A 27,226-nucleotide genomic window follows, 5' to 3' on the forward strand; every position below is an offset into this window, starting at 1 on the left:
GGCTAGGACCCTGCTTAGGAACCCTGCCTAGAGCCCTGCCTACAGCCCTGCCTAGGACCCTGCTTAGGACCATGCCTAGGACCCTGTTTAGGACCCTGCTTAGGACCGTGCTTAGACCCTGCTTAGGGCCCTGCCTAGGATCCTGCTTAGGACCATGCCTAGGACCCTGTTTAGGACCCTGCTTAGGACCGTGCTTAGACCCTGCTTAGGGCCCTGCTCAGGGCCCTGCCCAGCACCCAGCCGTGCCCTCCTTTGGCAGAGGCTCCTCCTGCAGTGCTCGCAGGGCCCTGGGAGCGCTCCCATCCCATGGCACAGCCACTTGGGGCTCTGCTGCCTGCTGGAGGGGGTTCCAGCAGGGTGAGGATGGGCAATGCCCGTCTGTGCCCAGCCCCACTGCCAGGTTTGGGCAGCCATCATCTCCTCCCTGCCTGCAGAGCCAGCCTGGCCTCCCTGGCCCAGGTGCAATGTGAGTGCAGGATGCAGGGGAGGGATTCAGAAGCTCGTGGTGAGACAGACTTATAAATTTTGGTTTTTTTTTTCCCAGACTGTCAAACCTATGCCTGTCCCAGGGATGTAAGACAGCATTTTATTGCTGCCTGCTTGATGGTTGTTCCCTTCTCCTCGGTGGCTGTGATTTATCTCTGCACTTTGCGCTGATTGGATTAGAAGTTTAAATGCTAAGGGTGCATAACAATATATTTTTCTTATTAATATTAAAAAATCATTATTGGATTTTTTATAGTTCTGTTTTGAATTGAATCCCCTTGCTTGATTTATTCTCTCTCCCAGAGTAGAATTTAATGCTAATAGGAACAATCATTGCTTTGTTTTGAATCTTTGACTGTTTGGAAAACTTTCCGTGCAAAAGGAAATTACAGCATTATTAAGAGTCCATTAAAAGAGGGTTTGCCCATTCCTGGCTATTACCTGTGAGCTGGAGGGAAAACAAAAAAGCCAAGAGAAGGAGTCTCTTTTCAGGGTTTCTGCTCACACCCTTGCTGAGGTGTAAGGCAGTGATGGCGCTGGTTGTTAAATCAGCTCTGTTCTGTCTCAGGGATTCATTTCGGGCCCTGCTGGGCTGGTGCTGGGTGGTGAGGGTGTGTGTGGCACTGGAGTTCACAGGAGCTGACTGTGGGACTGGGGGTAGCTCCTCTTCCCACCGGGTTTCATGTTTTTAAGGAAAATAGGACAAGCAGGACGGCAGCTCCCAGCCGATGTGTGCAGCGTGCCCACCAGGCAGAGGATGCTGAGCTCCTCCCTGTGCTGCCCTTCCCCGGGGATGCCAAACCCTCTGCCCACCTGTGGGGACCACCCAGTGCCCACCCAAGCCCTGGGACCAACCGTGGTCCTCGTGGTTGTGCCCATTGTGCCTCAGGTTCCTGCAGCAGCGCTGGGCAGAGCCCCACGGGGAGCAGAGACAGGCAGGTGGCATGGGGCAGGGGCTGGGGACACAGTGCCAGGCATGGGGCAGGGGCTGGGGACAGCGTGCCAGGAATGGGAAAGGGGCTGGGGACATGGTCCCAGGCAGGTGGCATGGGGCAGGGGCTAGAGACACGATGCCAAGTATGGGGCAGAGGCTGGGGACAGGGTGGGGATGGGGCAGCAGCTGGGGACACGATGCCAGGCAGGTGGCAGGGGCTGGGGTTGTGGTGCCAGGCAGGTGGCATAGGGCTGGGGCTGGGGACATGATGCCAGGCATGGGGCTGGGGCTGGGGACAGGGTAGGGATGGGGCAGGGCCTGGGGACACGATGCCAGGCAGGTGGCAGGAGCTGGGGTTGTGGTGCCAGGCGGGTGGCATGGGGCTGGGGCTGGGGACAGGGCACCACAGCTGTAGACGTGCCTGGGGCGGGCGCAGCAGCAGCAGCAGCAGCAGCAGGGAGCTGTGCCAGGCTTGGCACGCAGCAGCAGGGCTGGCAGGGCACCACAGCCTGCCTGGGCATGGCAGGGCAGGCCTGGGCACCCCCGGCCCTGCAGCAGTGGGGGAGCAGCAGGGTGGGGTGTGGGGTGTGGGGTGTGGGGTGTGGGGGGCACAGTGGGAGAGGCAGGAATGCCTGCCCCGGGCACACAGGGGCTGCAGGGTTGGCATGAGCTGCTGTGCCAGGCACCACCCTGCACCCCAAAAACTGCACCTGGCATCGCCCACTCTGCTCCCCAAAATCTGCACCCACTGTCCTGCACCTGCTCCCCGTGCTATGCACCCCTCACTCTGCACCCCAAACCTGCACCCTGCATCCTGTGCCATGCACCCCTCACTCTGCACCCCAAACCTGCACCCTGCATCCTGTGCCTTGCTCCCCTCACTCTGCACCCCAAACCTGTGCCCCTAATCCTGCACCCTGCACTCTGCACCCCAGAACGTTCATCCTGCACCCCACACTCTGCACCCCAAACCTGCAGCCTTAACCCTGCACTCCAAGCCTTGTTCCCTACACTTTGCACCCCAAATTTCTGCCTCTAATCCTGCACCCTGCACTCTGTGCCTTGCTCCCCTCACTCTTCACCCCAGAGTGTGCATCCTGCACCCCTCATTGTGCTCCCCAAACCTGCAGCCCTAATCCTGCACCCTGCACTCTGTGCCTTGCTCTGCACACTCTGCAGCACCCAGACCTGTGCCCCTAATCCTGCAGTCCAAGCCTTGCTCCCCTCACTCTGCACCCCAAATTTCAGCCTCTAATCCTGCACCCTGTGCTCTGTGCCTTGCTCCCCTCACTCTGTACCCCAAACCTGCAGCCCTAATCCTGCACCCTGTGCTCTGTGCCTTGCTCCCCACACTCTGCACCCCAAACCTGCAGCCCTAATCCTGCCGCCTGCTCCTGGGGGGGTTTCCCAGTCAGCCCAGTGTGCTCTGACACTGGGACACTCTTGCTGGGACTCTGTGCCCACGAGTCCTGATGTGCTTGGCTCTGTCCCCAGCCCCTCTGTGCTCTCTGGGCTCTGGAGTGGCCCAGGGGGAAGCCCTGACCCCTGGCACACCAGCAGAGGTAGCTGGGGTGGATCCCAGATGGTTCTGGGGGTTCAGTGCTGTTCCTCGCTGCCCTGGGGTGAGGATTCCCGCATCCCTGCATTCCTGCATTCCCAGATTCCCAGCAGGCTGTTCTCAGGTGTCCTCCCACGTGCCAGCGCTCCCTGGCTGAGCTTTCCCTCTGCCCATTCCAGGCCAGGCAGTTCTGGGATCCCGGCAGGATCCTCTCACCCCACCCCGTGCAGATTTTTTGGCTGAGCCTCTCCTGTTTTCCCTCCATCCTGGAGCCTGAGTGCAGCAGCCAAGGAACAGGAGGCTCCTGCCAGTGCTGAGACTGTCCCTGACTGGGGGCTTTGAGCTGGGGACCCAGGGTGGGGGGACATGGGGTCACCCCCAGGATGGGCTCTGGGCACCTCTGTGCCTGTCCCCGAGGTCAGAGACACCTCTGTGTGCCCATGTGGGACTCAGGGGACAGCCCCAGGGCTGGGGATTGGGGGGTGAGCTGGGGAGATGTGGGGTGCAAGGCTGTGGGAAGGCTGGGGAGCAGGGCTGGGAGGTTTGGGGTATGGACTGTGCAATGTGGGGTGCAGGGCTGGGAGATTTGGGGTGTGGGCTGTGCAATGTGGGGAGCAGGGCTGGGAGGTTTGGGGTATGAACTGTGCAGTGTGAGGTGCAGGGCTGGGAGATTTGGGGTATGAACTGTGTAGTGTGGGGAGCAGGGCTGGGAGATTTGGGGTATGAACTGTGCAATGTGGGGAGCAGGGCTGGGAGGTTTGGGGTATGAACTGTGCAGTGTGAGGTGCAGGGCTGGGAGATTTGGGGTGTGAACTGTGCAATGTGGGGTGCAGGGCTGGCACATTTGGGGTGTGGGCTGTGAAGGGCTGGGAAGGGGCTGCTTGCAGGGGTCCAGTCTGGCTCCCCAAAGCTCCCATGAAGGTCCCAGTAAGGTTCCTGTGCAGTTTGGGGTGCAGGGTTGGAACATTTGGGGTGCAGGGCTGTGCAGTGTGGGGTGCAGGGCTGGGAAGGGGCTGCTTGCAGGGGTCCCCAAAGCTCCCAGTTTAACCAGCAAGGTCCCAGTAAGGTTCCTGTGTAGTGTGGGGTGCAGGGCTGGCAGATCTGGGGTATGGACTGTGCAATGTGGGGTGCAGGGCTGGCACATTTGGGGTGTGGGCTGTGCAGGGCTGGGAAGGGGCTGCTTGCAGGGGTCCAGTCTGGCTCCCCAAAGCTCCCAGTTTAACCAGCAAGGTCCCAGTAAGGTCCCCAGCAGCAGAGGTTTGGGCAGGACCCCCCAGCCAAGGTGCTGAGGTGGCTCCTCAGCAGGGACAAATGCCTGGGGTCCCCTCCTGCCTCACTGGGGCACCCCCATGGTGACACGAGCCAGGGGGACAGGGCCAGCAGTGCTCCCTGGGACCCCCCTCCCTGTCCCCAGCCCTCCCCAGAGCCCAAATCCAGCTCCTGTGTGGGGAGAGTGAACAGAACCAGGGGCTGCAGCGATTCTCCTGGTGTCCTGAATAACTCATGGCAGCAGAGCCTCTCCCCTCCCTGCTGCACCCCCAGTGTTGCCTTGGGGGTGCTGTGGGTGGGGGTACAGGCTGGGGGGGACAGAGGGGGGTTTGTCACCTGCAATCTGCTGCCCCCAGTTCCTCCTAGTATGGCTTTGGGGGTGCTATGGGTGGCACAGAGGGGGTTTTTTGTCACCTGCAATCTCCTGCCCCCAGTACCTCCCAGTATGGCTTTGGGGGTGCTGTGGGCACAGTCTGGGGTGGCACAGAATGGGGTTTTTTGTCACCTGCAATCCCCTGCCCCCAGTTCCTCCCAGCATGGTTTTGGGGGTGCTGTGGTTGGCACAAAATGGGGTTTTTTGTCACCTGCAATCCCCTGCCCCCAGTTCCTTCCAGCACGGTTTTGGGGGTGCTGTGGGTGGCACAGAATGGGGTTTTTTGTCACCTGCAATCTGCTGCCAGGGTTGGGGTGGCACGGGCAGGGATGGAGGGCAGGTCCCCCAGCACCACTGCCCAGCTGCTCCCCCTCCCTGTGCCTCGGTGTCCCCGTTGTCCCTGTGCCAGGCCTGGGGGACTGAGCTGGTTGTGCTGCCTGGCTCAGGACACCCCGTGTTTTAGGGGGTCTCTGCACGAGTGCAGCTCTTCCTGCAGGGCTGGATTTGCTCTGGGGTGGGGAGCAACGAGGGGTTAAACGCTCTAAAGCCGGTGTGAAACTTTTGGCTGGGGAGCCGCAGGCACAAAGTGCATTTGTAGCCGCAAGTGGCTGCCTTGAAGACGATCCAGATTTGTCTGGGAGCCGTCTGCTGCTAAAACCCTTTGATCCACTTACTTCTCCCCGGGGAGCTCCCTGCAGCTCTGGTGCTAATGCCCCCGTGGCGACAGGGGCTGGGCTGCCAGACGGATGCAGGGGAGACCCCCCTGCGCTGCCAGGGGGGAGAGCAGCCGCTAAAAAATGAGAGGGGGGGGCAAAAATAAAAATAGAGGGGTTGGGGGATGCAGGAGTGATGCCAGCAGGCTTAATTCACAGGGTGGAGGGAGTGGGAGAGGGTTTGGGTGTTCTCAGGATTGTGGGGAGGGATGGAGGGATGAGGGCTTGGGGAGTGAAGGGATTCAGGGATGGAGGGATGGAGGAGGTTTGGCTGTTTTCAGAGTGTGGGGAGGGATGCAGGATAGAGGGATGGGGGCTTGGAGGGTGAAGGGGTTCAGGGATGGAGGATGGAGGAGGTTTGGCTGTTCCTGGGCTGTGGGGAGGGATGGGAGATAGAGGGATGGGGCATGGAGAGTGAAGGATTCAGAGATTGAGGGATGGAGGGATAGGGGCATGGAGAGTGAAGGGATGGAGGATGGAGGAGGTTTGGCTGTTCTCAGACTGTGGGCAGGGATGGAGGATAGAGGAATGGGGGCTTGGAGGGTGAAGGGATTCAGGGATGGAGGATGGAGGAGGTTTGGCTGTTCCTGGGCTGTGGGGAGGGATGGGAGATAGAGGGATGGGGCATGGAGAGTGAAGGATTCAGAGATTGAGGGATGGAGGGATGGGGGCATGGAGAGTGAAGGGATGGAGGATGGAGGAGGTTTGGCTGTTCTCAGGCTCTGGTTAGGGATGGAGGACAGAGGGGTGAGGCCATGGAGAGTGAAGGGATTCAGGGAGGGAGGATGGAGGAGGTTTGGCTGTTCCTGGGCTGTGGCCAGGGATGGGGGCATGGAGAGTGAAGGGATGGAGGATGGAGGAGGTTTGGCTGTTCCTGGGCTGTGGCCAGGGATGGGGGCATGGAGAGTAAAGGGATTCAGGGAGGGAGGATGGAGGAGGTTTGGCTGTTCCTGGGCTGTGGCCAGGGATGGAGGGAGCATTGCCAGGTGATTCCCAAGATGCCAGGGCTCGGGGGGATGGTGGTGGTGTGGTGGGCAGGGTTTGCATGGTTGGTGTCTCCCCAGGAGTGCTGGTCTGGGAGGTCCCAGCCCCAGGGCTGCCTGCCCCAGTGTTCAGTGGGCAGATCCCAGTCAGCAGCCAGACCTGCTGGGCTGTGGGACTCAGAGGGTAAAGTGGCTGAAAGGGGAAGCAGGAGAAGGGAGGCAGGAGGCAAATCCAGTGGGTTAAATGGGATCCTGGCAATCTGGGATCACAGGGACTCTTGCTTTTACCATAGGAAATGTTTAAAGATCAGGAAGGTGAAATCAGCTTCTGTACTGGACCTCAAATCCCAGAATCCCAAACTGGTTTGGGTTGGAAGGGTCTTTAAAGCTCACCCTGTCCCACCCCTGCCACGGCAGGGCCACCTCCCATTGTCCCAGGTGCTGCCAGCCCCAATGTCCAGCCTGGCCTTGGGCACTGCCAGGGATCCAGGGGCAGCCACAGCTGCTCTGGGCACCCTGTGCCAGGGCCTGCCCACCCTCACAGGGAGGAATTTCTTCCCAATATCCCATCTAACCCTGCCCCCTGGCAGTTTAGTGGGAAATTCCCATTTTCCAGTGGGTGTCAGGGGTGCAGGTTGTGCTCAGCTCTGCCGCGTGGGCAGCCCCATCTCCCACCCTCCCCAGACCCTGCTGTGGATGGGTGTCACCCTGTGCCTGTGTCACCCTGCAGGTCCTGGCAGGGCAGCAGCAGTGATGAGGCTGGCACTGGGGATGGGGGGACACCCCTGCACCCCCGTGACACCCCTGGGTGAGTTCTGGATGGAGCACACCACAGTGTGTGCCCACAGCAGGGTGGGGCTAGGGACAGCGTGGGGGGACAGTGACTGTGTGGGCAGCATGAAGAGGGGACAGTGATCCTGAGGGTAGCATGAGGGGGGGACAGTGACCCTGGGGGTATCATGAGGGGGGGACAGTGACAATGTGGGCAGGATTGGGGGGGACAGTGACCCTGGGGGCAGCATGAGGGGGGGACAGTGATCCTGAGGGTAGCATGAAGTGGACAGTGACCATGTGGGCAGCAGGGGGGGGGGACAGAGACCATGTGAGCATGATGAAGGGGACAGTGATCTCTTCCCTCCTTGGCTTGGCACTGGGATCTGTGCTCAGGAGGGGCTCGGGGGGCGCTGCCAGCAGCCGTGACCGAGCTCGTGGGAAGGGGAAAATCCCATCGAGGCCCTGGTGGAGCCGCAGGAGAGGCCAGGGCACGGTCAGGGCCGGGGACAGCCAGGGCTGGGGACGGTCACGGCGGGGTGCAGAGGGCTCCGGGAGGCTGCAGGGCTGGGGTGGAGGTGCGAAGGGAGGCGAGCGGGGAGCGAACAAAAGCTGCATTGAGTGACAGAGCCCGGCCGCCAGCGGAGCAGGAGCCCGGCCAGGAAAAACAGCCCTGGAGCGGGGAGCAGCACATCGTGTCCCTGGCCGCGGCCGCCGCGCTCGCTCGGGACATTCTGGAGCGGAGGAGCTGGCGCGGGCACGGCTGGCTCGGGCTGACCCCGGGACAGCGCGGGGGCTCCGGCAGCGCTGCCCCGGCCCGATGGTACCGCGGGACCGAGCCCGGTACCGAACCGGGGGCCCTGCCGGCTGTGGGTACCGCGGGACCGAGCCCGGGACCGAGCCCGGTACCGAGTCCGGTACACTCGGACCCTGCTGGCTCTGGGCACCCGGTACCGAACCCGGTACCGAACCCGGTACACTCGGACCCTGCGGGCTCTGGGCACCGAGCCCGGTACGGGCACTCGGCACTCGGAGCCTGCTGGCTCTGGGTACTGTGGTACCGAGCCCGGTACCGGCGCTCGGAGCCTGCCGGCTCTGAGCACTCGTTACCGGCACCGGGACCCTGCGGGCTCTGGATACCGTGGTACCGAACCCGGTACCGGCACTCGGCACTCGGAGCTTGCTGGCTCTGGGTACTGTGGTACCGAGCCTGGTACTGGCACCGCGACCCTGCCAGCTCTGGGTACCGCGGTACCGAACCCGGTACCGGCTCTCGGACCCTGCTGGCTCGGGGTACCGGCACTTGCAGCCTGCCGGCTCTGGGTACCGCGGTACCGAGCCGGTACCGGCACTGGGTCCCTGCCGGCTCTGGGTACAGCAGTACCGAGCCGGTACCGGCACTGGGTCCCTGCCGGCTCTGGGTACAGCAGTACCGAGCCGGTACCGGCACTGGGTCCCTGCCAGCCTTGGGTACCGCAGTACCGAGCCGGTACCGGCACCGGGTCCCTGCCGGCTCTGGGTACAGCAGTACCGAGCCGGTACCGGCACCGGGTCCCTGCCGGCTCTGGGTACAGCAGTACCGAGCCGGTACCGGCACTGGGTCCCTGCCAGCCTTGGGTACAGCAGTACCGAGCCGGTACCGGCACCGGGTCCCTGCCGGCTCTGGGTACAGCAGTACCGAGCCGGTACCGGCACCGGGTCCCTGCCGGCTCTGGGTACAGCAGTACCGAGCCGGTACCGGCACTGGGTCCCTGCCAGCTCTGGGTACAGCAGTACCGAGCCGGTACCGGCACTGGGTCCCTGCCAGCTCTGGGTACCGCAGTACCGAGCCGGTACCGGCACTGGGTCCCTGCCGGCCCGGGCCCGGCGCTGGAGCAGGCGCGGGGCGGGGACGCAGCCGGGGAGCGGGCGCCGTGCCCAGGAATTCGAGGATGGTTTGCAGGCGGCGCTGCCCGGGCAGCAGCGGCTAATTCAGGCTAATTCAATTACAGCTCCGTGTCACGGAGCCGGGCCCGGCGGCTGGGGGCCCCGCGGGCAGGGGTGGCCTCTGAAGGGCTGCCAGGTCCCCCGGACATCGGGGTGAGGGTGTCCTGTCACCCCCAGCTCTGCTGGGAGATCCTCAGGCAGGAAAATTCCCATTTTCCCACTGGAAAATGGAAATTTCCCACTAAACTGCCAGAGGGCAGGGATGGATGGTATTGGGAAGAAATTCCTCCCTGTGAGGGTGGGCAGGCCCTGGCACAGGGTGCCCAGAGAAGCTGGGGCTGCCCCTGGATCCCTGGCAGTGCCCAAGGCCAGGCTGGACAGGGCTTGGAGCAGCCTGGGGCAGTGGAAGGTGTCCCTGCCATGGCAGGATGAGCTTTAAGGTGCCTTCCAACCCTCAGCCTGGCACCACAGAGGCAGGGCATTGTACCCAGACTGGCACCACACAGGCAGGGTGTTATACCCAGCCTGGCACCATAGGCAGGGTGTTATACCCAGACTGGCACCACACAGGCAGGGCATTGTACCCAGACTGGCACCACACAGGCAGGGCATTGTACCCAGACTCGCACCATAGGCACGGTGTTATACCCAGCCTGGCACCATAGGCAGGATGTTATACCCAGCCTGGCACCACAGGCAGGGCATTGTACCCAGACTCGCACCATAGGCAGGATGTTATACCCAGACTGGCACCACAGGCAGGGCATTGTACCCAGACTCGCACCATAGGCACGGTGTTGTACCAAGCCTGGCACCACAGGCAGGGTGTTGTACCCAGCCTGGCACCATAGGCAGGGCATTGTACCCAGACTGGCACCATAGGCAGGATGTTGTACCCAGACTGGCACCACACAGGCAGGGCATTGTACCCAGCCTGGCACCATAGGCAGGGCATTGTACCCAGACTGGCACTACAGGCAGGATGTTGTACCCAGCCTGGCACCACAGGCAGGTGCCCACAGCCTGGGGGTGCTGAGGTGTGGCCCTGGGTGCTCAGACCCCTCAGTTGGCTTCCAGAGGGAAGAAGAGTCGTGAGGAGCTGTTTTCCTGCAGGGAAGTGTGATTTCCCTTTCCTTCCACACCTCCTCCCTGTGCCTGCTCATCCTGGCATCCACCCCAGCCCTGCTGCAACCCCCACCTCCCAGGAACACCCTAAAATTAACACCCAGGGGGCTGTGGATGGGTTCAAGCCCCTGGTCCAGGTTCAGGGTGCTGTCAGTGCAGTGCAGAGCTGCTTTGTGCTGGTGCTTTGAGCACTGGCTCCTTCTGCTCGTTTTTGGGCATTTGGTGACACCCTCCTGCTCAGACACCTTTTTTTGGTAGTTTTATTTCCAAGTGTCTGATTCCTCTGGCTGCCACACAAACCCCACGGGCACTGTGGGCCTGGGGAAGGTCCTGGGGCTGATCCCACAGCCCGAGGCATCACTGCCAGTTTGTAGGGGACACCTTACTGTGGGCTCTTGCTCCAGGGAGACCCATCAGCAATAAAAACCAGCCCTGAGGGTGCTGCAGGCCTGGCCCAGAGCACCTCCTGTTCCTCCTGGCTGCAGGAGGGCCGGTGCCCCATGGCCCGAGGGGCAGTGGTGGCAGTGCGGGGTGGATCCCGATGCACCGGGGCCGCTGCCTCGGCAGCTCTGGCTGATGTAATTTTTGCCATTACAGATAGAACTGCTCTGCCTCGGGTGGCAGACTCCCCCAAGGCAGGCAGGAGGGGGTTGTTGTGTTCCTGTTGCTTTGCAGCAGCCTACAGGGATCCCGCTGCCTCCCCAGGGTGGCTGCCTGCTTCTCCTCCTCCTCCTGTGGAGCTCGGGCTGCCTGTGCTGGCTGAGCCCTTCCCAGAGCCGTGCTTGGGGGGCAGAGGCTGCACCACAATTGCCCCGTGGCTCGTTGTTAGCCCTGGTGCTGCTGCTTTGTGGCACAATTCCCCCATCGCACTGCCTGCACCTGGGGAGCATCCCTGGATCCTGCAGGGAGCCCTGCAGTGGCTGTGCCTGTGGCTTTCCTGCCACCCCGTGTGATCAAACAGCCTCAGAGCAGGGGAACACCCTGCCCGGGGGATGGAGCATCCCTGGTGGCAGAGTTTGGGAAAACGGGAAAAATCTTGAGTGGTCCCTGGTGCTTTCAGCCCTGGGAGGGAGCAGCAGAGGCTGTAATGGAGCTGGAGGTGGCACAGGGGTGCAGAAATCCCTGGGAGAGAACAGCAGCTCCCTGTGATGGAGCTGGAGCTGGCACAGGGGTGCAGAAATCCCTGGGAGGGAGCAGCAGAGGCTGTAATGGAGCTGGAGGTGGCACAGGGGTGCAGAAATCCCTGGGAGGGAGCAGCAGCTCCCTGTGATGGAGCTGGAGGTGGCAGAGGGGCCAGAGCTCCCCCTCGGTGCTGTGGGCTCGCTGGCAGCCCCTGAAGGGAGGAGCTGCAGCTCCTGCTTGGGGCACCTCCTGCATCCCTGCTGGGTGTCCCCAGGGTGTCTGAGCAGGGTTTGATGTGCCTGGCCTCGGGCTGGGAGCAGGGGAACGTGTCCTGGGTGTTGGTTTTTGGGGAGCCAGGAGTGGGGGGCAGCGAGAGAGTGCCCAGCCAGAGCTGGGGCGTGGTGGCTTCTCTGTCCCTGCTGCAGCAGCCCAGGTGGGGTGGCACTGTCCCCAAGGGGAATGTCCCCAAGGGGAATGTCCCCTCTTTGCCACCTCACCAGTGTCCCGGGGGGATGGCAATGGCAGAGCCAACCTCAGGGCAGCCCAGGTGGGGTGGTAATGTCCCCAAGGGGAATGTCCCCTCCTTGTCGTTGTCCCAGGGGGCTGGCAATGGGAGGGCCAACTTCAGGGGAATGTCTCAAGGAGAATGTCCCCTCTTTGTCACCTCACCAGTGTCCCGGGGAGATGGCAATGGGAGAGCAACCTCAGGGCAGCCTACGTGGGGTGGCACTGTCCCCAAGGGCAATGTCCCCAAGGGCAATGTCCCCAAGGGGAATGTCCCCTCCTTGTCCTTGACCCAGGCAGAGTTGGCAATGGGAGGGCCAGGGCAGCCTAGTGGGGTGGCACTGTGCCCAAGGGCAATGTCCCCAAGGGCAATGTCCCCAAGGGCAATGTCCCCTCCTCGTCGTATCCCCAGGGGGCTGGCAATGGCAGAGCCAACCTCGGTGCCCCCAGGGCGTGTGCCACAGGCCACCAGCCCCTCTGGGCTGCAGTGCCAGGCCCCCAGCCCAGCACCCCCTCACCTGCAGGATGTCTCCTGCTGTTTCCCTGGCAACGGCGGCGCTGCCATCCCGCACACCTCGGGCAGAGTTTCCCTGCCTCCCCTGCGATGTCATCGCTGCTGTTTCCCGGGTAACCCAGCACCGGGAGCTCCTCCAGGCAGGTGCTGGGGGTCCCCAGCTGCCTCCTGCTGTGCCCAGCCTCTCACACAGCCCTGCTGGGGTGGCCTTGGCTGCTGGGCACAGGCTGGCAAGTCCCAGAGCTGCTCTTTCCAAGGCAGGGATGGAAGGATGAGGCACCAGCCTGGCAGGAAGTGTCCCCATTTGTCATGGCTTAAGCCCTGTGGCACCAAATACCCCACCCCAGTAGGATGGGGAGAGAGCTGTAAGCAGGTAAAAAAAACCATGGTTGAGATAAGAACAGTTTAACAAATGGAATAATGAAATGAGAGAGAGGGGAGAGAGGTAAATAAATAAACTCCAATTAAAACAATAAACACAAGGTCTCCCTCCAGCTGCTGCCCTAAAATTGGTGCCTCAATCCCCCAATTTAAATATTGTGTACCAATACCCCACCCTGGTAGGATGGGGAGAGAGCTGTAAGCAGGTAAAAAAACCCCATGGTTGAGATAAGAACAGTTTAACAAATGAAATAATGGAATGAGAGAGAGGGGAGAGAGGTAAATAAATAAACTCCAATTAAAACAATAAACACAAGGTCTCCCTCCAGCTGCTGCCCTGAAATTGGTGCCTCAATCCCCCAGTTTAAATATTGGGAACATCTTCCTACAGGATGGGATCTCCCTTTGGCCATGGTCTGCTGTCCTGGCCATCCTCCTTCAGGGCTGTGACAGAACTCAGCCCCCACTGTGCTCACTGCAGGTGCCTCGTGGGTCTGCTCAGTGTGGGGAGCCATGGGCAGCTCAGGGATGGAGGAGAAGCAAGGCCTGGGCACCCTGTGCCTGCACACAGGGCTGGGCACCGTGCCTGGGCTTGTGGGCACTCGGTGTTCCCAAGGGAACAGCAGCCAGGGGATGCTGGCAAGGCTCCAGGGCAGCTGGGCACTGGGCTCTGCTGGTCACCCTGGGGTGACTGGTTTGGGCAGGAGGGCACTGGGGAGGTGGGTAAAGAACTCCAGGACAGGCTCTGCAGCTCCCCAGTGGGCAGCTCCCCATGCCCTGTGAGCAGCTTTGCCCTGTCCCAGCCCAGGTGGCATGTGCCCCTGTTGGGGAAGGTGAAACAGGAAAGCCTTGTAAATGTGATTGCCTGGCAAAAGATTCTGAGAATATGGAAACTCTAAGGGAGATTGAAATGAAAGCAAGCTCTGAGATCCCTCAGTCACTGAACAACTGGAAAACAATGGCATGGCCAGCTGAAGGTGATCCCCTTTTGATCAAACAATCCCCTCTGCTTGCAGACAGGCCCAGGGCTCAGAGCAGACCCTGCCAGCTTGGCAGAAGGGGCCCAAAGAGGAGTTTTTAGGGTTTAAAATGTACCACAGTGTGGTAATGTAGTGATTCTTATAGGCTGTATGGAAATGCTGTAGGATTTGTATCTTGGACTAGATTGGTTAGTGAGAATCAGAATATTCAGCACAGAAGATGATTTATGGTGTTGTAATGGGAACTTTGTGCTCTTACCCTTTTTACTCCTCTTACCCTTTTACTCTATTACCCCTTTTACTCTCTTACCTTTTACTCTCTTCCCCTCTCATCCTCTCTCCCCCTCTCCTCTCTCAGGCCTGCTCTGAGCTGTGGCTGGCAGCTCCCAGCAGGGCCCTGCACCCAGGCCCTTTGCAATGAACCCCAAGTTCCAGCCCTGGCTGCAGAGATCTCTGCTCTCCGTCCATCCCCACCATCCTACCCCCATCTCCCCTGCACCCCCACTCCCTGTACACATCCTGGGGGGACCAGACACCCCCTAAACCCCACAGCATCAGGGTTCAGCCCCCGGGCAGGGCAGGCTGGAGCCTCCCAGGAGGGGCAGTTCCAAGGGCTGTCTCCAGCCGTGGCTGCAGAGCCAGGACATTCCCGTGTGCTCAGCCCTGCCCGGGGAATGTGTTTGGATGAAACCCGAGCCTGCAGCGGCCCCGGCCAGCGCTTCCCCCTGGATCCTCTGCTGTGCCCCATGGGCTGGGCTGGGAAATGCTCTGGGCTGGTTTTGGGGAGCCCTGCTGGCAGCCAGCCCCTCTCCTTCACAGGATCCCTTGGGAGCAGCATCCAGGGGATCCAGACACCCCATCCTGCTGAGCCCCTGGGCCAGGGGAGCGTCCTAAAAATTCCCCTTTTCCCATCCATCAGTGGGGCTGTGGCTTTTCTCACCCATCAGTGGGGCTGTCCCCTTTTCCCACCCTGTGCCCTTTTCCCCCCATCAGTGGGGCAGTGCCCACAAGCAGCAGTGAGTTTGCTGGTGGTATCAGGGCTCTGTGGGGTGACACCAGAGATCCCTGAGGTGACAGCAGGGCTCAGGCACAGCAGTGCTGGGCAGAGCTGTGCCCAGTGGGTGCCCGGAGCTGCTGGGTCCTGGCAGTGCCTGGGGGGCATTGGGTGTGTGGGAGGGCTTTGTCCCTGGCACGAAGACATTCTGGGGCTTTGAGCCCACCCTTGGGCAGCTGCTGAGCATGGAGGAAGGCTCCCCTCCTCCTCATCATCCTCCTCCTCCTGGCTGGCTGTGCTGGGAGTGAGCACAGGCTGTGGGACCCACGTGGAGCTGTCATTGGCAGGTGCAGAGGAGTGGAAAAAAGGGACAGCTGAGCCAGCAGGGGTGGCAGGGGACATGGGAGGGGGTCTGGGGATGGGGGGCACAGGATGGGGCTGTGACTGCAGGTGCCCTGTGCCAGGGTGGTGCTCATTGTGCCATGGGGGTGTCACTGGAGCCGTGTGTGACACCCCTTGGCAGGCTGGGGACATCCCGGGCAGGGCTGTGACCCAGCCAGGCTGCTGCAGGGCTGGGGGCTGTTCCTTCAGCCCCCTGGGGTGGTTTTTACCTGTCCCCTACCACACCTTTGCCTTTGGCTCCTGCCCATCACCCAACAGGGGCTGTGGCTGCCACCCCGGGGCACAGCAGGGATGGGCTCCCCATCCCCTTCACCCCCTGGACCCTACACAGGAGCCACCCCAGCTGTGAGCCCCTCACCCCTAAGAGCATCCCCCTTGGGGAGACCCCCAGGGTTCTGTGGGGTGTTCACAGAATCCTGGTTTGGGTTTGAAGCGACCTCAAAGCCCACCCAGTGCCACCCCTGCCATGGCAGGGACACCTCCCACTGTGCCAGGTGCTCCAGCCCTGTCCAGGCTGGCCTTGGGCACTGCCAGGGATGGTTTGGAGGATTTTGGAGGCTTTCAGTGTGTGCTGGCAGGGGGGGGTGCTCTGCCTTGAGGGCTGCCTGGCACTGGCTTGGGGACAGCAGGGACAGCTCAGAGCCTGCCAGGGTGCCATGGCTCAGCTAGATGGACTCAACCCCACCACTGGCTGGAAACTGCTCCTTATTTTCAGAGCTGTTTTTTAAATAGTCCTTCTTGCCACGTTTCTGCACAGCAAGTCCCTGTGGGGAGGATTTTCTCCCTTAGAGGCATCACTGAACCCTCCCCTGCTCCACCCTCTGGGCCTGAATTCTGCAAACTGCTACAAACATTTGTTTGCTTGAGAAGCTGGTATTTTATTTTATTTTATTTTATTTTATTTTATTTTAGTTTAGTTTAGTTTAGTTTAGTTTAGTTTAGTTTAGTTTTAATTTTTAGAATAAAACAGTTCCATGAAGGATCTCCCAGCCAAGGGCAGTTGGTGGCGGGGATGTCCCTGCTGTCCTGGCCACCCCTCTGGTCCCCATCCCCTCAGGGCTGAGAGCCTTTGCCATCTGTGCTTGCTGCTGGTGGGGTGAAAGCTCTTGCAGGAGGAAATTCCTGCCTGGGTGGATGATGAGGCCCTGGCACAGAGCAGCTGTGGCTGCCCCTGGATCCCTGGCAGTGCCCAAGGCCAGGCTGGGAGAGACCTGGGACAGTGGGAGGTGTCCCTGCCATGGCAGGGGTGGAATGGGATGGGATTTAAGATCCCTTCCAAACCAGTCTGGGATTCTCTGACTTATTTGAGAAGCAAAAAGCCCCTTTCCATGCAGGGCCAGAGCAGCTCCTCATCTCCAGGAGCTGCCCTGGGGCTCGTGGCGTCTGTCCTGTCTGGGGGAGTCTGTCCCTCTGGGGGAGCCTGTTTGTCTGGGGCAGTCTGTCTGGGCTGGGGGAGTCTGTCCCTGTTCAGGGTGTCTGTCCCTGTTGGGGGATCTGTCCATGCTGGGGCAGTCTGTCCCTCTTGGGGAGTCTGTCCCTCTGGAGCAGTCTGTCCCTGCTCGGGGTGTCTGTCCCTGCTCAGGGTGTCTGTCCCTGCTCCAGCACAGCCCCGTGGGGTCCTGGTGGGACGTGGCTGTTGGAGAGGGCCTGGCTTTGCTCTGTGGCCCCTTGAAAGCCCCGTGGCTGCAGGGCACAGCACAGGGGGACTTGGGGCACCCCTGGGGGGCTGCTCCCCTGGGGAGGGGATGGGGGCAGGAGGGGAACCCCCGGAGCAGAGTGGGGGGACAGGGGGGGAACATGGAGGAACACGGGGGGACAGGGGGGGATATGGGAGAACATTGGGGGGGATGTGGGGGAATAGGTGGGGACCACAGGGGGAACACAGAGGGGATGTGGGGAGACATGGGAGGAACATGGGGGAACAGGGGGGAACACAGGGGGACATGGGGACAACAAGGGGGAACATGGGGGTCACGGTGGGAACATGGGAGGGATGTGGGGGAGTATGGGGGGAACACAGGGAGAACAGGGAGGGAACATGGGGACAACAAGGGGGAACGTGGGGGACACAGGGGGACATGGGGAGATGCAGGGGGAACACAGGGGAACAATGGGGGGACAGGGGGAACACGAGGGGACACGGGGGGACACTGTGCGACATGGGGGGGATATAAGGGAATAGGTGGGGAACACGGAGGGACATGGAGGGACACGGGGGCACATGTGGGAACACGGGGGGGACATGGACGGACACGGGGGACACCAGGGGACACGTGTGCCCCGGTGCTGTCTCCCTGCCCAGCCCTCCCTGGCTCGCTAGGAACAGCCCAGCTCAGAGGCAGCTCCAGGCTGGAAATCCGGCCAGCCCTGGTGGTATAGACAGGGGAGGATGAGGATGAGGATGAGGATGAGGATGAGGATGAGGATGAGGATGAGGATGAGGAGGGGCTGGGCTCCCCATCCCAGCTCTGGTGCTCCTGCTGCTGCCCAGTTGCTCAGTGAGCCGGGCAGGGCGGTGGCACGGGGATGCCATGTGGCTGTGTCCCTCCAGGTGAGCCAGGGGTGACATGTGGCTGTGTCCCTCCAGGTGACCCAGGGGTGCCATGTGGCTGTGTCCCTCCAGGTGAGCCAGGGGTGACATGTGGCTGTGTCCCTCCAGGTGAGCCAGGGGTGGCGTTTCATGGCACCACACCTCGCTGTGGGTCATGGGGTGGTGCGGGCTGAGCGCTGCTGCTCCCCCTTCCTCCCGCAGGCGGTGAGGAGGAGGAGGAGGAGGAGGAGTGGGCGGTTTTCCTGCAGGGAACAGCCAGCTCCTCTGCTGCTGGGGCTCTGCATCCTGCTCGGGCCACCTCCTGCATCCCTGCTGGGCGTCCCCGGGCTCCCAGCAGGGTTTGATGTGCCTCGCCTCGGGCTGGGAGCAGCTCGGGGCTCTCTGAGCACAGCCAGGAGCGCCTGGGGGCACTGGGACACCGCTGTCCCCAGGCAGCCCCGGCCCCAGCAGGGACATCAAGCGGTGCCCGAGGAAAAGGGAGCGCTGCTGCTTTAATGATTTGGCTGCGGTGAGAACTTGGTGTGGAGGAAATTGAACCCAGGGGAAAAACTCCTGTAATTCCATGCAAAATTGCCCGGCAGCTCAGCTCGGGGTGATTTACTGCAGCTATTTTGGTGGGCAGCTCTGGGCTGTCATTAGAGCATTACGGGGTAACAGAGGGTCCCCCAAGGGTCTGAGCTGGCCTCAGCTGCTGCAGGGGGGGTCTGGGCGGGCAGGGAGTGCTCAGGGCGGGGTTTGTCCCCAAAGGAGGGGGTGATGTCCCTTAGCTGGATGTGGGCACTCTGCAGAGCTGTGCTGGCACCTGGAGCCCAGCCCTGGGCAGTCCCACCCTGTGCCAGCCCCTCACTCAGCGCCCACAGCATCCCCTGGGGCTGGCTGAGAGCTGGGTGGGCACTGGGGGTGAGCAGGTGCCCATGCCAGGGGCACAGAGCTGAGATGGGCAGCACCCAGCTCAGCTGGCCCCAGCCCCTGCCCTCTGGAACGTTCTGGGCAGAGATGGAGGTGGGCAGGGGTCCTGGCTGTGGGATTGATGGGAGTAGCACGGTGGGGATGGATGGAGAGCAGAGATCTCTGCAGCCAGGGCTGGAACTTGGGGTTTATTGCAAAGGGCCTGGGTGCAGGGCCCTGCTGGGAGCTGCCAGCCACAGCTCAGAGCAGGCCTGAGAGAAGAGAGGGGGAGAGAGGATGAGAGGGGAAGAGAGTAAAAGGGTAAGAGAGTAAAAGGCAAGAGCTAAGAGACAAAAGGTAAGAGCAAAGACTTAAGAGCACGAGGTTCCCATTACAACACCATAAATCTTCTTCTGTGTTGAATATTCTAATTCTCACTCACCAATCTAGTCCAAGATACAAATCCTACAGCATTTCCATACAGCCTATAAGAATCATTCCATTACCACACTGGGTTACATTTTAAACCCTACAAACTCCTCTTTGGGCCCCTTCTGCCAAGCTGGCAGGGTCTGCTCTGAGCCTTGGGCCTGTCTGCAAGCAGAGGGGATTGTTTGATCAAAAGGGGATCACCTTCAGCTGGCCATGCCATTGTTTTCCAGTTGTTCAGGAACTGAGGGATCTCAAAGCTTGCTTTCATTTCAATCTCACTTAGAGTTTCCATATTCTCAAAATCTTTTGCCAGGCAATCATATTGATAAGGCTTTCCTGGTTCATCTTCCCCAACACTGGCTGTCCCCTGCCAGCCCTGCAGTGGCACCTGCAGTGACCCCACAGCCAGGGAGGGTCCAGCACCGTGGGGCTGTGCCCCTGGCAGGTTCCTGGTGCCAGGGCAGCTGCAGCTGGGTGCTGGGTGCCCACAGCTCTGTGGGGCTCCTGCAGGAACTGGGGAAAGGCTGGGCTCTCCCCAATCATCTCCCAGTCCCGTAGGGGCGTCCCCAGCTCCCCAATCATCCCCCAGTCCCATAGGGGGGTCCCCAGCTCCCCAGCCCTGCCCCAGAGCGATCCCTGTGCCTGCTCGTTATGCTCAGCCCTGCCCTGATCTAATGAGCCCTCTGGGGAGGGTGTGGGGCCCCAGGGGGTGCTGGGGCATTGGCAGGGGTGTGGTTCTGCACACAGGCTGCACAGGCATCACTGCCATCCTCATCATCACCCCCGGGCTCCTCTTCTGCCCCTCAGGTCAGCCCTTGGAGGGTGGGCAGCACAGACCTTGGGCTGGTGGGGCAGGACAGGCACTGTGGGGTGATGGGACCTGTCCCAGCTCTGCTGGACCAGCTCTGGTGGCCCCTCCTGTCCTGACCCAGCCTGGGAACTGCTGTGGCTGGAGAAGGCGTCACTCAGGGCGGCTTTGGGGCTGCTCTGGCCCCACCAGGAGAAGCCCAGGGCACTGGGGGGGGGGATGTTTGTGCAGGCTGTGGTAGCTGGATTGACCAGGCCGGTGTTCCCCAGCACTGAAATCACTCAGTACCAGCCCTAGTTCTGTATCCATCCATCCATCCATCCATCCATCCATCCATCCATCCATCCATCCATCCATCCATCCATCTGTGGCACAGGGGTGGCACACACAGGGGTGGCACACAGGGGTCAGGGGGTGTTCAGGGGTGGCACAGGAGTGGCACGGGGGGGCACAGGGATGACACAGGGGTGGCATACAGGGACCGAGGGTGTTCAGAGGTGGCACAGGGATGGCACAGGAGTAGCACAGGGATGACACAGGGGTAGCACACAGGGGCCGGGGGTGGCACAGGGGGGGCACACAGGGGCTGGCGTTGTTCAGGGGTGGCACACAGGGGCCGGGGGTGTTCAGGGGTGGCACACAGGGGCCTGGGGGATGTTCAGGGCGGGTTCAGGCCGCAGCACGCCATGCCCAGCTGTCCCGGGCTGTGCGCACACCTCGGGGGTCATTAGCGGTCCCTAATGAGCTGTCGGCGGCGCTGGGAGCGCGGGGGAGAGGCGGGGATGCTCCGGCCGTGCCGCCCCGGGCTCCTCGCGTGTCGGCCACCTGCCCCTCGCAGCTCTAATGGGCATTTGCTTCAATTAGCAGCGCGTCAGCCCCGCTCTGCTCAGCCGGAGCGCTGACCCGAACGCGCCGCCGCCGGCCAGAGCCCCGCGCCGGGGGGCGGCTGCTCCCCCTGCCCTGCTTCCCTCTGTCCCTTCTCCTCCCCCTGCCCCTGCTCCCCCTGCCCTGCCCCTGCTCCCCCTGCCCTGCTTCCCTCTGCCCCTGCTCCCTCTGCCCCTGCTCCCTCTGCCCCTGCTCCCCCTGCCCTGCTTCCCTCTGTCCCTTCTCCTCCCCCTGCCCCTGCTCCCCCTGCCCTGCTCCCCCTGCCCCTTCTCCTCCCCCTGCCCTGCCCCTGCTTCCCCCTGCTCTGCCTTCCCCTGCCCCTGCCCCTTCCCGTTCCCCTTCCCCTGCCCCTATCCCTGCCCCTGCCTCCATTTGCCTCTCCCTTCTGTCCCTATCCCTGTCCCTGTCCCTGCCCCTGCCCCTGTCCCTGCCCTGTCCCTATTCCTGTCCCTATTCCTGTCCCTGTCCCTGTTCCTGTCCCTGTTCCTGCCTCCCCCTGCCTGGCTCCACGGGCTTCCCCTTGCTGGGTTCACCCACCCAGGGAGAGCTGGTGTGGTCCAGGATGGCGTGGGGCTGGTGTGGGGCTGGTGTGGGTGGGAACAGTGTGGGGTTCATGTAGGTCAGGATGCTGTGGATTAGGCTGATGTGGGGTGGGCTGATGGGGTCAGGAAGGTGTAGATTGGGCTGGTATGGGGATGCTGATATGGGGTGCCCTGATATGGGTTGTGCTGATGTGGGGTGGGCTGATTTGGAGTGTACTGATGTGGGGTGGGCTGATGTGGGGTCTTCTGATGTGGGGTGGGCTGATTTGGAGTGTGCTGATGTGGGTGGACTAATGTGGGTCAGGAGGGTGTGGATTGAGCTGATATGGGGTCTGCTGATATGGCGTGCCCTGATGTGGGGTGCCCTGATATGGGGTGCCCCTGCAGGCACAGGGGCTGGTGGCTCTCTGCAGCTGCCTGCCTGTGGCCCAGCACAGGGTCCCCTCCTGCCCTCATGGGCCATCCATCCCTGGCACGGGGTGCCTGCCATGCCCGCTGTGGGCAGCCCTGCCACGTGTGCCAGCTGCCACCTGCTTACCTGACAGGCCTGGGCACTGCTCGGGGTGGCCGTGCCAGGGCTGGGGGCTGAGCTCAGCCACTGGTGACACCAATGCAGGGAGCAGGGCTGTCCGTGCCCAGGGCATGGTGCCAGCAGGTGCCTGAGCCATTTTTGGGGTGAATATGATGTTTTTGGCGGTGTCACCGTTGAGTGTCCCATGCCACCACCCTCCCTGTACATCACCCCCAGGGATGAAGCCCCACTGAGGGGGTTGGCAGCCTCTGCCCTCTGCAATATTTCCTCCAGCAGTGGCAATTTTGTTGTGCAAGGAGTGAATAAGGATCAATTAACCCCTGGAGCCGTCCTTGTGCTGCTGGCAGAGCTCTTGTTAATGTCCCTGTCCCCATCCCTCTCCCTGTCCCTATCCCTATCCCCCTTTCCCTGTCCCTTTCCTTGTCCCTGTCCCTTTCCCTGTCCCTGTCCCTGTGTCCCTGTCCCCTTCCTTGTCCCTGTCCCTGCCTCTGTCCCTATCCCTGTCCCTGTCCCTGTCCCTGTCCCTGCCTCTGTCCCTATCCCTGTTCCTGTCCCCCTGTCCCCATCCCCTGCCCCTGTCCCTTTCCCTGTCCCCATCCCCATCCCTGTCCCTACCCCTGCCCCTTTCTCTGTCCCTGACCCCATCCCTGCCTCTGCCCCTGTCCCTTTCCTTGCCCCTGTTCCTGTGTCCCTGTCCCTGTGTCCCTGTGTCCCTGTGTCCCTGTGTCCCTGTCCCTTTCCTTGCCCCTGTTCCTGTGTCCCTGTCCCTGTGTCCCTGTGTCCCTGTGTCCCTGTCCCTTTCCTTGCCCCTGTCCCTGTGTCCCTGTCCCTTTCCTTGTCCCTGTCCCTGTCCCTGCTTCCTCCTGCCATCGGTGCTGAGCCCACACCAGGTAACAACCAATGGGCTCCTGGCTGGGTGGCCCAGCAGCCTGGACAGACAGACAGACAGACAGACAGACAGACAGACTGACCTCTGACAGCAGGTGTGGGGAGCAGCTGGGGTTGGGTTTTGCTTGAAAACACTTGGTGCTGGGCAGAGGGGAGGGGTGGCAGCTCGGGGGGCACAGCAGAGGGTGCAGGGATGTGCCAGGGACGGGGAGGGCCCCAGAGCCCAGCCTGGTTTGCTCTCCCCGCTCTGCCCAGGGCCTGCTCCTGCTCTTGCCACTCCTTTTGCCCCCCTGCTCCCCTCAGGGCACACAGGGGAGAGCTCAGCCCCACTCCCAGGCTGGGGTGGCACCCTGGCACCTGCTGCTCTGGGCATGGGTCTGAGTCCTGGGCTCAGTACCCATGTGGGTGGCTCATTTTGGGGTCTGAGGTTCATCTCAGGGCTTGATGCTCATTTTGGAGCCCGGGGTTCATCTCAGGGCTCAATGCTCCTTTTGGGGTCTGAGGTTCATCTCAGGGCTCGATGCTCATTTTGGGGCCTGGGGTTCATCTCAGGGCTCAATGCTCATTTCAGGGTCTGAGGTTCATCTTGGGGGTCAATGCTCATTTTGGGGTCTGAGTTTTATCTCAGGGCTCGATGCTCATTTCAGGGCCTGGGGTTCATCTCAGGGCTCGATGCTCATTTCAGGGCCTGGCGTTCATCTCAGGGCTCGATGCTCATTTTGGGGTCCGAGGTTCATCTCGGGGCTCGATGCTCATTTCAGGCGTCCTCCCTCGGGGGGTGAGGCTCTCCCGCAGCATCGTTGTCATCCTCACCGTCGCTGCCAGCTGCCCATTGACAGTCGAGGCACTCTCCCGAACAATGGGTCCGGCTAATCCCGTTACAATGGCACTAATTGCTAATCAGACCGATTTCACACTGCCGGCTCCCCTGACAATGAGGCTCGCCGGAGGAGGGCTCCTGGGGGGGTGAGGGGCTCTGTGGGTGCCCGCAGCCCCCCCTCCGGCCCCGCAGCAGGACCGGCCCCCGCAGACGGGCACTGCCCTGGCACCGCGGTGTTCCAGCCTGGCAAAGCCTCCGGCAGCTGGCATGGGCTGGCACGGGCTCAGCCTCGTCCTGCCCTGGTGCCAGCCAGGCTGGGCAGGGGGTCCGGGGCACCTGCAGCCCTGGTGCCACCTCCAGCCCGCCCTTGTGCTCCCCAGAGCATCCCGGTCCCCTCGGCTGAGCTGCGGGGGCGGGCGGGGTCCATGGTGCAGGTGTCACCTCTGGCAGGGGTTGTATGTCACTCCCAGCACAGGCTGGGTGTCACTGCTGTCATGGGCTGGGTGTCACTGCTGTCATGGGCTGTGTGTCACCCCTAGCACAGGCTGGGTGTCACTGCTGTCATGGGCTGGGTGTCACCCTGGCATGGGCTGGGTGTCACCCCCGGCACAGGCTGGGTGTCACTGGTGTCACAGGCTGGGTGTCATCCCTGTCATGGGCTGTGTGTCACCCCTAGCACAGGCTGGGTGTCACCCCTGGCAGGGCTGGGTGTCACCTTGACATGGGCTGGGTGTCACCCCTAGCACAGGCTGGCTGTCACCTCTGTCATGGGCTGTGTGTCACCCCCAGCACGGGCTGTGTGTCACCCCCAGCATGGGCTGAGTGTCACAGGCTGAGTGTCACCCCTGTCACCGGCTGTGTGTCACCTCTAGCACAGGCTGTGTGTCACCCCTGTCACAGGCTGTGTGTCATGCCTAGCACGGGCTGGGTGTCACTGGTGTCAGGGGCTGTGTGCCATGCCTAGCACGGGCTGTGTGTCACTGGTGTCAGGGGCTGTGTGTCACTGGTGTCACAGGCTGTGTGTCACCCCCAGCAGGGCTGGCTCTGAGCCCTGACCAATGCCCTTGCCCGGTGCTGTTTGGGGTTTGGGCAGCGGGGCTGTGGGGCTGGGTTAGCAGTGAGGGGCTGAGCCATGGGGACAGGCAGGGGTGACAGGGGGACAGGGGGCATGGGGGCACAGCATGGGCACAGAGCACGGCCAGCCCTGCAAGAAACGGTGCAGGGCAGGGAGTGGTGCCAAAGGCGCCGTGGGTGCCCTGGGGCTGGCACCATCCTCTCCTGACCCCAGACCACCCCCTGCCAAGGCAGCTGCTGTCCCCTGTGTGTCAGGAGGACACTGCCAGGGTGCTGTGGGACGCTGGGTGCCTGGGGCTGCCCGGGTGAGGCAGGTCCTGCTGATAATCAGCTCCTGCCCACCCCAGCCCTGCTCCCTGCGCCCTGAGCCGCGGGCAGCGAGCGTGCCGGGGTGCTAATGAGGAGAGAGCCGGGTGTGCTGCACCTTGCACTTAATTGCTGCTGGCTTCTGGCTCTTAATGAAGCTCGGCTGCGGGAGAAGCAGCAGCCTCTCCTCGTCTCCTCTGCCTCGGGCAGGCTGACCCTGCCAGCCCTGTGCCCTGCCTCGGGGCTCTGGGGTGCCCTGTGCTCCCTCTGGGGTGGGAGGGGGCTGTAGCAGAGGATGCTGAATGTCACCCCCGTGCAGCTGTGACATGCCCAGAGCCCATCCCCTGTCCCCGTGCTCTGCATGGCAGCTCCAGCCCTGCTGCAGCATCTCCTGCCTCCTGTTCTGGGCAGGCTGGCAGTGCTGGCAGGGAGGGACTGTGGCTGTGGCAGGGTCCCCGCTCCTGCCAGGGCCCAGCAGTGACTGAGCATCGCTCCTGCAAGCCCAGTTTGGCATCCCCAGCTCCCCATGGTCTGTGGGTGCAGGGCAGCGCCATGGGGCTGAGCTGGCTGGTGGCCCTGGCCCTGCCAGGCAGTGACAACCACTGCTGTGCTTCTGTCCCGGCTGCTTGGACAGTGGCTGGGTCCTGGATGGGAGCTTGGATGATCCTGTCCAATGATGGACGGGATGGCAGTTTGGTCCTGGATGGGATGGGAGCTTGGATCATCCTGTGGCTTAAGGAGAGCTGCTGGAAGGGTCAGGGGGTGTCAAGGCCAGGGCTTGACCTGCTCTGCTGGCAGGTGGTGAGCCCTGTTTGGGCAGCTGTGTCCCAACCACCCCCTGAGCCCCCTCCCCAGCCGTGCAGGAAGGGGTTAATGGCTGGCCCATACCTGCAGTTGCATTTTAAAGATGTGAAATTAAAGCCCGTAATTTATTCTCCCCACACACGAAGGAGCAATTAGTTCTAAACACGGCTTAATCAGTCAGTGCGAGATTGATTTCTGTAGACTTGGATTTGGTGGCTGCTGGCGAGGAGCCAGCCTGGGAGCAATCTCCAAATAAATGAAGTGCAGAGAAGTAAGCCATTACATAATATGATAGATGAGGCTGGAGCTCACTTGCCTCTTCATTAGTATTCCACTGTACACCACAACAGCACCAAACTTTCTCCCCTCTGCCGTGGGTTCCTCCCCCTCCTCGTCCTTCTGCCCCTCCTGCAGCTGGGAAGGGGCTGGGGAGGGGCCTCCCCTCTCCAGGAGCCCCTGGCCAGCCCTGAGCCTTTGGGCAGACGTGGGGAAGGGTCTCTGTGCTGCAGACTCTTCCCTGGGCTCTGCATCTTGCCTTTGTCCTCTGGGGAAACTGAGGCACAGGGAGCTGGGCTGGCATCCCTTGAGCTGCATGTCAGCAGGGAGAGGCAGGTGACAGAGAACCCCAGGATGCTTTGGGTTGGGAGGGACCTCAAAGCTCATCCCATCCCCTCCCATCCCATCCCCTCCCATCCCATCCATCCCATCCCATCCCATCCCATCCCATCCCATCCCATCCCATCCCATCCCATCCCATCCCATCCCATCCCATCCCACCCCTGCCATGGCAGGGACACCTCCCACTGTCCCAGGTGGCTCCAGCCTGGCCTTGGGCACTGCCAGGGCTCCAGGGGCAGCCACAGCTGCTCTGGGCACCCTGGCAGAGCCCAAACCTCTCGAACCAGGCCTTGCCAGGCTACAAACCCCCTGTGGCAAATGGCACTGGGGGCACCTGGAACCATCCAGGAAATCATTCTTTCCTTTCCTTTCTCCATTTGCTGCAATGGTTTTTGGTGCTGGTTTCCATCCTGGATTGAGGAATGGGAATGCCAGAGTGGTTTGGGTGGGAAGGGATCTTCAATGCCAGCTCATTGCAGCCCAGGGCCCCCTCCCACTGTGCCAGGTGCTGCCAGCCCCAATGTCCAGCCTGGCCTTGGGCACTGCCAGGGCTCCAGGGGCAGCCACAGCTGCTCTGGCAATTCCAGCCCAGCCCCTGCCCACCCTGCCAGGGAACAATTCCCAATTGCCAAGATCCCATCCAGCCCTGCCCTCTGCCACTGGCAGCCATTCCCTGCCTCCTGTCCCTCCATCCTTGGCCCCAGTCCCTCTGCAGCTCTCCTGGAGCCCCTTCAGGCCCTGCAAGGGCTCTGAGCTCTCCCTGGAGCCTTCTCCTCTCCTCTGGAGCAGCTTTAACAGCTCCATGTTCTTGCTCTGCTGGGGATTGCAGGGCTGGAGGCAGCTCTGCAGATGGGGTCTCACTAGAGCCAAGGGGAGGAATCCCCTCCTTGCCCTGCTGGCCTGACAAGCGTTTGGGGACAAGGTCCCACATGGTGCCAACACGTTGTTTAGGGCTGTGGTGGTGCTGATGTGCCCTGCACAGGGCATGTGTTGGTGCTAAGGGTGGAGAGGAGCACATCCCGAGTGGTGCCAGGCAGGGGAAG

The 27,226-nt window shown here is 61.9% G+C and overlaps 1 protein-coding gene across 1 annotated transcript in view; it reads left to right on the forward strand.

Moving 5' to 3' along the window:
* The window catches only part of FOXO6 (forkhead box O6), a 44,236-nt gene that overhangs the window by 11,038 nt on the left and 5,972 nt on the right, over positions 1-27,226 (forward strand). The window lies entirely within an intron of this gene.

The sequence above is a fragment of the Molothrus aeneus genome, chromosome 23 (genome assembly GCF_037042795.1).
Source record: "Molothrus aeneus isolate 106 chromosome 23, BPBGC_Maene_1.0, whole genome shotgun sequence".
Taxonomy (NCBI): domain Eukaryota; kingdom Metazoa; phylum Chordata; class Aves; order Passeriformes; family Icteridae; genus Molothrus; species Molothrus aeneus.